Source organism: Musca autumnalis, unplaced genomic scaffold, assembly GCF_047663935.1.
Source record: "Musca autumnalis isolate F117 unplaced genomic scaffold, ASM4766393v1 scaffold_4, whole genome shotgun sequence".
Classification (NCBI taxonomy): Eukaryota; Metazoa; Arthropoda; class Insecta; order Diptera; family Muscidae; genus Musca; species Musca autumnalis.
Window position 1 is genome coordinate 65,460,376 of NW_027411977.1, and position 9,206 is coordinate 65,469,581.

Here is a 9,206-nt window from a genome sequence, read left to right on the forward strand (position 1 = left end):
TGGAACTGTACAGACATATTTCTGGCGAACAGTTTTATATCACATTGAAGACTAAATACAAAATTTCAGCCATTATTGGTGGAATATTGAAGCTACAACCGTCAAAATACGAAAAATCGGGAGGTACCTTTCCATGGGGGCTATATGAAGGCGTGGACCTATACCGGCAAATTTAAAGGGGAAGTTTGAGTACCCCCATCGAAGTCTAAATATTAAATTTCAGCCATTTCGGTGGAATATTGAGGCCACAACGTTCAAAATACTGAAAATCGGGAGGTACCGTTCTATGGGGGCTATATGAAGGCATGGACCGGTACCGACAAAGTTCTGGGGGAAAGTTTTATACCACCAACGTAGACTAAGTACCAAATTTCAGCCATTTCGGTGTGATAATGGAGCTAAAACCTTCAAAATACCGAAAATCCGAAGGTTCCGTTCTATGGGGGCTATATGAAGGTGTGGACCGATACCGACAAAATTATGGGGGAAAGTTTTATACCCCCAAAGAAGACTACGTACCAAATTTCAGCCATTTTGGTAGGATAGTGAAGCTAAAACCTTAAAAATACCGAAAATCGGGAGGTACCGTTCTATGGGGGCTATATCAAAACGTGGACCGATATATCCCATTTTCAATACCAACCATCCTGCAAGTAATAAAAACTTTTGTACCAAATTTTGACTCTCTATCTTTAAAATTGCGAGATGTATCGTGAATTCAACAGACAGACGGACGGACAGACGGACATGGTCAAATCGACATAGAATTTTATTCGTCTCCGACGAATAGTTCGGTGTGTTACAAACGGAATGTCAAATTTAATTATGCCCTCCATATGGTGAAGGGTATAAAAATGTGAATTTTGACCGCGATTTATTTCAAAATCCCTCTAGCGATTTTTTTCTTGTTTTTGGGTTTTTCTCATCTATTAGCTCATTTCCATTAGTGACTGTTGACGGGATAACCTACTTTATGAGGATTTATTTGATTGATAATTTAAGTCCATTGGATAGCAGTTTTCCTTCACCCAAAAAACATAGTGAATTAAAAATTTTATTTATTTGAAGAACATTTTTAATGATTTTTCTTTAACTCAACTGAGAAACACTATTTCCTCATAAATACCAATTTTGGTAACTTACCTTCGGACGGAATTGAAATAATAACAACGGGGGATAGGGGCCAATGAAATTCCTTTTCCAAGTAAAGAGAAAACTAGTTTTCCAATTGCTGTACGGCGAAGAGTTGATTCAATTTTGCAAACAAAAAATGTGGTGAAGTAAAATTTTGGCCACAAAAAATGTTTTAATTGAGTTTCATAAAAATTTATATTATTTTTTAATAAAATTTCTTTCACTCTTGTAATGGACTCTGGTGCACTTTTTACAAACTTATTTTTTTTTTTTGCCACAAATATTTTGTTTAACTTTTGCGTTTGTTGCTCTCTACCTCTTTGCTCTTTTTCCTTGTTTAAGTTTAACACTCACGTAATTCGTTTTAAAATAGCAACAACAAAAATACCGAAACAAACATTAAATTTTATTAATCCTCCTTTCAGCTTCTGACGAAAATAACAGCAACAACAAAGACAACAAACAGCTGGTTAAGACGCTAGATATGTAGGTAAAAATCGCCAACACTTTGGACTTTACGGATCGATTGAATGAACGACGAATATTTACAAAAGCAAAAACAATAATAACAACATCACAAAACGCATTAAAACATTTTTTTTTTTTTTTCAAGTTAAGAAACTTGCAAATACACGTTAGGCAATTTCAATGGGCCGTTTTTCTTGGCTTGTTTCTTTTTTTGTTGTATCTGCTACTCTTGTTTCTCTTTTTGCTCGAATTGTTTCGTCTTCTATGTTATTCACTTTAAAAACTTTTGATTTTTTTTTTTTCGTTATAGTCATACGCCGATATATTTTTTGATTCCGAATAATCTTCAATAGCAATAACAACAACAAAAACACAACTTTAATAACACGGTTAGCAAACAGCAACAAAAACAATACAAACGATCATCAAAACCAATGATGATGATAATGACGAAGCCGAAACCTGATTTGTTGTTTTTGCAAATAGAAAACAAACTCACTTCACAACAACAGCAACAACACCAACTGCATTCAAACACTTAAAACACACAATTGAATACAATTAACGCCTTCGTTCGATCGTTGCTATTCAACTCGGTTTTCGTTACTCCGTAACACACTCTCGCACACGTTTATACCCGACGAGTTAAGATTGCATACTAACTTGGCTTAAACAGATCCCCACCATGAGTGGCCTCAGTATAAATTTTTTTAAACATCATCATTTTGTTTGGTTTACTCGGTAGATTGTGTGAGTGTGTGCGTTAAACTTGGTTTTCTTTATATGACAATGAGTGGGAGAGTTAAATGGAGCCAGGGTTTTTCGTATTGAGAGAGTATACAAGATTGACAGATGACCACAGGTGTGCATCTGGTGTTGGATTGTTTGAACACTCGCTTAGGTGAAAATCTGTTGCTGCTCTATTGTGAATGAAAATATTGTTAAGAGCGACTTTAAACCCCAGTTTTATAAATAAGCAATATCTTGTTTGTGGACACCTCTGTAAGCTTTGATCAAACATATTTATTAAGAGGCTCCTAAAAGTATACACTTATTCATATAAGCCATCTCCATTTGCGTGAAGCGGCCAAAATTTTGAAAGTTCATGTTAGAGAAAATGCCTTATTTAGGAATGATGTAAACCTTATTTTATACTTATTATACTGATGAAATAATTTTCATTACTATTTTTTAATTAAAATGACGTAAGACTTCTTGGACAATTTCCGCTTGTTTTCAGAACTTGTTTTTTATACCCTCCACCATAGTATGGAGGGTATATTAAGTTTGTTTTTCCGTTTGTAACGCATTGAAATACTCATTTGCGACCCTATAAAGTATATATATTCTTGATCAGGGTAAAATTCTAAGTCGATCTGAGCACGTCCGTCCGTCCGTCCGTCCGTCTGTGGTAATCACTCTAGCATCCACAAAAATAGAGATAGGACGCTGAAATTTTGGGAAAATGCGTCTTTTGTTTGCAGGCAGGTCAAGTTCGATGATGGGCTATATCGGTCCACGTTTTGGTATAGCCCCCATATAACGGTACCCCCCGATTTACGGTATTTTGACGTTTTTAGCTACACTTTCAGACCGATTTCGCTGTAATTTGACATTTAGGGTTCTTAAGTGTCAACAAACATATATAACAAAACTTGTGGACATAGGTCCACGTTTTGGTATAGCCCCCATATAACGGTACCCCCCGATTTGCGGTATTTTAATGTTTTTAGCTACATTTTTAGACCGATTTAGCTATAATTTGAAATTTAGGGTTCTTAAGTATCAATAAACTTATATAACAAAAGTTGTGGACATAGGTCCACGTTTTGGTATAGCCCCCATATAACGGTACCCCCGATATACGGTATTTTGACGTTTTTAGCTACATTATCAGACCGATGTAGCTATAATTTGACATTTAGGGTTCTTAAGTGTTAATAAACTTTTAAATTAGAAGTTGTGGACATAGGTCCACGTTTTGGTATAGCCCCCATATAACGGTACCCCCCGATTTGCGGTATTTTGACGTTTTTAGCTACATTTTCAGACCGATGTAGCTATAATTTGACATTTGGGGTTCTTAAATGTCAATAAACTTATATAACAAAAGTTGTGGACATAGGTCCACGTATTGGTATAGCCCCCATATAACGGTACCCCCGATTTACGGTATTTTGACGGGTTTAGCTACATTTTCAGACCGATTTAGCTATAATTTGACATTTAGGGTTCTTAAAAGTCAATAAACTTATATAACAAAAGTTGTGGACATAGGTCCACGTATTGGTATAGCCCCCATATAACGGCACCCACCGATTTACGGTATTTTGACGGGTTTAGCTACATTTTCAGACCGATTTGGCTATAATTTGACATTTGAAGTTCTTAAATGTCAATAAACTTATGTGACAAAACTTGTGGACATAGTTCCACGTTTTGGTATAGCCCCCATATAACGGCACCCCCCGATTTACGGTATTTTGACGTTTTTAGCTAAATTTTCAGACCGATATAGCTATAATTTGACATTTAGGGTTCTTAAGTGTAACTAAACTTATATAACAAAAGTTGTGGACCTAGGTCCAAGTTTTGGTATAGCCCCCATATAACGGTACCCCCGATTTACGGCGTTTTGACGTTTTTGTCTACATTTTCAGACCGATTTAGCTATCAATTGACATTTAGGGTTCTTAAATGTCAATAAACTTATATAACTAGTGGACATAGGTCCATGTTTTGGAATAGCCCCCATATAACGTTACCGCCCGATTTCAGGTATTTTGAGAATTTTACCAACAAGTTTTAACCGAATTATCTGTAATTTGAACATTTGATATTTGAAATTCTTAACGGTCACCACACCTCTCCACCAAAAATTGTCAAGAAAGCCCCCATATAACGGTACCTCCCGATTTTCAGTAATTTGATGATTTTAGCTACAATATTAAACCGAACAAGCAGTAATTTGACATTTGAAGGTTGTAGTGGTCACCACACATCTGCATCAACAATTTCAACATAGCCCCAATATAACGATACTTCCCTATTTTCGGTACTTTGAGGATTTTACTTAAAATGTTTAACCGAACGTAGGTCCATGTTTTTGTATAGCCCCAAAACAAACCTCCCGATTTTCCGTACCTTAGCTTTATTTTTTGGACGAACTTTCTGTAGTTTGAAAAATTCTGCAACAAAAATTGTTCATTTAAGTTCATATTTTCGTATAGCCCAGATACCTCCGAACTAGCTGTTAATGACATTTGAAGTTCCCACGTTATGTACCGATTTTCGATATTTTGAGGATTCTAGCTAAATTTTTTAACCGAATTAGGAGTTATTTGACATTAAAGGCTCCCATCAAAAACTGTCAACATAGGCCCATGTTTTATTATAACCCCTATATAACAGTACCACCCAATTTCTAGCCCACCAAAAATTGTCAACAGTTAGATATAGGCACCATAAAAAAGGGCCTCCCGAATGAAGCATTTTATGTACATTATCTGACATTTTAACGTACTCACTTAAAGTTGGGGACAGGAATGAATATTTTATGGTGGAGGGTATGAAAAGTTCGGCCCGGCCGAACTTAATGCTTTTTTACTTGTTTTTTTTGACAATATATCACAGGTTATAAAGGGTGTTTTTTAAGCTAGATAGAACTTTAAATTGTAAAAAGTAACACAAAAAATTAAATTTTGATGAAACTTTTTTTTATTTGTTTCAGTATAGTCTGACAAATCGTCATGAATAGATTCACGCTTGAACAACGCTACGAAATTATCCAAATTTACTTTGAAAATCAGTCGTCGATTCGCGCAACTTATAGACGACTTCGTCATTTGTATGGCGTACATAATCGTCCATCTGAACAAGCCATTCGTCGAACTGTGGATAGATTTCGTACCACATACTCTCTAGAGGATGCAATAACACCAGCACGTCGAAGGAATGTGCGTACTGAAGACAATATCGCCGCTGTAAACGAAAGTGTGGAAGAAAATCCAAATTTATCGATTCGTCGTCGGTCGTAGGAATTGGGGCTCTGTCCGTCCACTACGTGGAAAATTTTGCGCAAAGATCTCGGCCTACACCCGTATAAGATCCAGCTGGTGCAGGAATTGAAGCCACGAGACCATTATATGCGTCGTTCTTTCGCCGATTGGGCTCTAGAGCAGTTGGCAAATGACCCGTTGTTTTATCGCAAAATTGTGTTCAGCGATAAGGTGCACTTTTGGCTTAACGGGTTTGTTAATAAATTGCCGCATATGGAGTGAGACCAATCCACAAGAGACCCTACAGACTCCATTACATCCAGAAAAATGCACCGTATGGTGCGGTTTTCACGCTGGTGGCATCATCGGACCTTATTTCTTCAAAAATGAGGCCGGAGCTCGCGTTACGGTCAATGGAGATCGTTACCGCACCATGATCAATGATTTTTTGTTTGAAAATATGGATGACATTGATCCGGAGGAGATGTGGTTTCAACAGGATGGCGCTACGTGCCATACGGCGAACGCAACCATCGACTTATTGAAATCAAAATTTGGCGATAAGTTGATTTCGAGAACTGATAAACCAGCAACAATTGATGCCTTGGAGGCCAGCATTGTTCGTGTTATTCGTGACATACGGCCAGCAGTGCTCGAAAAAGTGGCCAAAAATTGGACGTCCCGAATGCACTTCGTCAAGAACAGCCGCGGTGCCCATATGCCCGAAATCATTTCCAAATGTTAATGTCACGTATTGATCTTTCGAATAAAAAAAAATTTTGATTACAATTTAATTTTTTGTGTCATTTTTTACAATTTCAAGTTCTATCGGGTTTAAAAAAACACCCTATATATGTTCAAAACAATAAATATATTAATAATCACATATACTACTTTTGGGTGTTTCATTTATCAAATGAATGTTATGTAATTCAGTGATATCACTTCGGTAAGACCAAAAGAAAGAGTATACAATCGGAAAACCTTAGAAATAGCTAGCTTAACATTTAATTCTGTTGTTTACATGGAATGTTGAGGACCTTTTCTTTGTTTACTACTTCACAAAAGTTGAAAATCACGACTTCAATTTTGTTGAGTAATTTATAAAAGGAAAGTGGGATTAGTAGTGATTTATGTCGCCCAATCGTGCATCTGTCAATAGACTAATTGGCGTCCAATCGTCGGACTTCTCTTATAGAAATTCTGGATTCCTATCGTGGATTTTCTCATTAATTGATCAGGAACTAGGAAAACTCTTGTATTGTTAGTCTTGAATAATTTTAAAATGAAATTCTGGCGCCCAAAGTTTGAGCAAAAATCGATAAACACAATTTTCCCAATCTACATTTTTATACCCTCAGCATTTATGCTAATGAGGGTATATACACTTTCATACGGGCAAAATGTGCCTCATCGAAATAATGGTTCTAGACCCCAAGTATGTTTTGACGAAATGAGTTTCAGACAATTTGGAGTTGATTTAGCCATGTCCGTCTGTCTGTCTGGCTGGTGCGCACAATAACTCTCGAACGGATGAACCGATTTGGTCCAAAATTTGGCTTTAGCAATATTCTGTCCAAACTTAGTTTAAGTTTGAAGATGGGTTATATCGGTCTACTCCTTCCGGTACCTCCCCCAAAAAAGTTCGAAAATGTTGGGAAAATTTGTGCGCACGATAACTCTTGAAGGGAGTAACCGATTTGGTCCAAACTTTGCACATCCTGAAATTTCTACCAAACTTAGATGAGCTTCCAATATGGACTCAATCGGTCCACTCTTTCGGGTATCTCTCGCACAAAATTTGGGATAAGTTCAGCTTAGTACCTGCTCTCGAATCGCTTTGATTTTTGTTTAAGAAACTTGTATTCACTGCCCCGGTACAAGTTTCATCAGGGGCAAGTCCACACTTCTTGAGTAAATAGCATGAACGTTGCAAAAACCCCTTTACACCGTGTGAGGTGGTTGGAGCGCAAGATAACTCGTATCGTATCTGCTGATTCGGTCCAAATTTTGACCTTGGTAATATTTTGTCCAAACATAGTTTAAGTATGAAGATGGGATATATCGGCCCACTTCTTCCGGTACCTCACCCACAAAAGTGCAAAAATGTTCTGAAAATTTGTGCGCACGATAACTCTTGAATGGAGTGGCCGATGTAATCCATACTTTGCTCACCCTAATATATCTAACAGATATAGATCAGGTTCGAATATGGACTATATTTGTCCACTCCTTCTGGTACTTCTCACACAAAATTTTGGATAAGTTCACTTTAAGACCTGCTCTCGAATCACTTTGATTTTTATTGAAGCGATTTGCAGTCGCTACCCCCATTACGACGGTAAAAGTTTTTTCAGGGGCAAGTCCATATTTCTTGGGAAAACTGATCGAAAGGTGTAAAAAACCCCTATGTCGCCATATGTGGCGGTCGGAGAGCACGATAACTCTCGAACTGTTTAACCGATTTGGACCAACATTTGGTCTTCGTCATATTATATCCAAAATTAGTTTCATGGGCAATAACGGTCCACTTCTCCCCAATATTTAAAAAATGTCACTAAAATGCTAGGACAATATCACTTGAATGGGCCAACCAATTTGGTCCAAACTTTGGATCTCCTAATATTTTGTCAAAATTTAGTTAAACTTCTACAATTTCCCATATCGGTCCTCCCTAAGGGTACATCCCCCACAAAAGTTCAACATTTGTGTTTTAGTGCATTTTTGTCGGCAAGTTCAAATGTCCAAAAAGGGCCACAAAATTCTGAAGAGACCTTAAATACATTCGATCTGCCCGTAGGTGAAAGTTTCACTTCATCTTGGCTGAGGTTATATATCTGTCGGCAACGCCGATTGACACTTTTTTATTTGTTTTAATAATATGACCACAGTATTTGGGCCAAATACATTTTAAGATATCATTTGTTGAGTTGTGCTAAAATGTTTATTCAAAGGTTGTGTTTAAGTACAACGATTAGCGAATTAGAATGCTCCAAATATAAACTTCAAGATATATTACACTTGTGTGTAAAGGCATGATATGTAGGTATATATGTAATTTTCATTAGAATTTCACAATATTCTTAGTCAAACAATTTTATTCTCCATTTTACTTAAATACGAATTATGTTTTAATCCCCCTTTTCAAATTACCTTTAGCATATCCTAAGTAAATATTCGTATAATATTCAACATATACGAGTAGACGTATACATATTTCTTAAAATTAACCTTTAGCCTTAAACTATAACATTTACTATAAAATCATAAAACATCCCTTTCATACCATTGATCCCATGCAAACACATACACAGATACATACATTGACATAATAACAAAATAAATTTGCTAATATTGACATTTGAACTTAATGACAACACCTACGGTTATGACATTAATGAAGTGTAACTAATTACTATACTTTATTCGGATAATTTATAGCTAATTATGAACGAGCTTAATAAGCATCATTCACTCAAACTATATTAGAAGCACGGAATAATAATAAGGGATGGAATTTATGTACAGTTTTGGTTATAATGAGAAATGGCAAAAATCTTCACAAGTTGTTATAAGTAACTGCATACAGGTTCATGTGGATGAATA

The 9,206-nt window shown here is 36.4% G+C and overlaps 1 protein-coding gene across 2 annotated transcripts in view; it reads right to left on the minus strand.

Moving 5' to 3' along the window:
- The window catches only part of LOC141401632 (uncharacterized), a 283,351-nt gene extending 281,047 nt beyond the window's left edge, over window positions 1-2,304 (minus strand). Inside the window, exon 1 of one of the 2 annotated variants that reach the window (XM_073981962.1) lies at window positions 1,144-2,304. The gene's annotated coding sequence lies outside the window, so the exon portion shown is untranslated. The remainder of the gene's footprint in view (window positions 1-1,143) is intronic. The other variant, XM_073981963.1, reaches the window with a different exon arrangement.
- Window positions 2,305-9,206: the final 6,902 nt, after the last annotated feature.